This window comes from Lacerta agilis, chromosome 4, assembly GCF_009819535.1.
Source record: "Lacerta agilis isolate rLacAgi1 chromosome 4, rLacAgi1.pri, whole genome shotgun sequence".
In the NCBI taxonomy this organism is placed as follows: Eukaryota; Metazoa; Chordata; class Lepidosauria; order Squamata; family Lacertidae; genus Lacerta; species Lacerta agilis.
Genome location: NC_046315.1, coordinates 89348413 through 89349008, shown reverse-complemented (window position 1 = coordinate 89349008; position 596 = coordinate 89348413). Strand labels below are relative to the sequence as shown.

Here is a 596-nt window from a genome sequence, read left to right as displayed (position 1 = left end):
GCCGAAATAGCTCAGTTGGGAGAGCGTTAGACTGAAGATCTAAAGGTCCCTGGTTCGATCCCGGGTTTCGGCAGGCGGTGTTTCCTCCGCAATGAAGGTTTTATTTTTCCCATTCCCCTTCTTCCTTGAACTACTCCCTGCACGTTAAAATCTGCTTCTCGGGAGAGGTTAATCGCTGAAGCTCGATAGCTGCTCTGCAGGATCGCACACAGACAGAAGCTGAGCTTTTTTTTTCTTTCTCCCCCCCCCCCCTTTGAAATAGCAAAGACTGGCAGAGCTCTGTTTGCTATCTGAAAAACCAGAGTTAAGAGGATTTAACTCCAGACAGCTTTTGAATTATGGTGCTGGAGGACGAGACTCTTGAGAGTCCCATGGACTGCAAAAAGATCAAACTTATCCATCCTTAAAGAAATCAGCCCTGAGTGCTCACTGGAAGGGCAGATCCTGAAGTTGAGACTCCAGTACTTTGGCCACCTCATGAGAAGAGAAGACTCCCTAGAAAAGACCCTAATGTTGGGAAAGATGGAGGGCACAAGGAGAAGGGGACGACAGAGGATGAGATGGTTGGACAGTGTTCTCGAAGCTACCAACATGAG

At 48.2% G+C, this 596-nt stretch overlaps 1 non-coding gene across 1 annotated transcript; it reads left to right on the top strand.

Annotated features, from left to right (window-relative positions):
• TRNAF-GAA lies at positions 1-73 on the top strand. Its single transcript has one exon. It is a non-coding gene; the product is annotated as a tRNA-Phe (tRNA).
• The last annotated feature ends 523 nt before the right edge of the window (positions 74-596 follow it).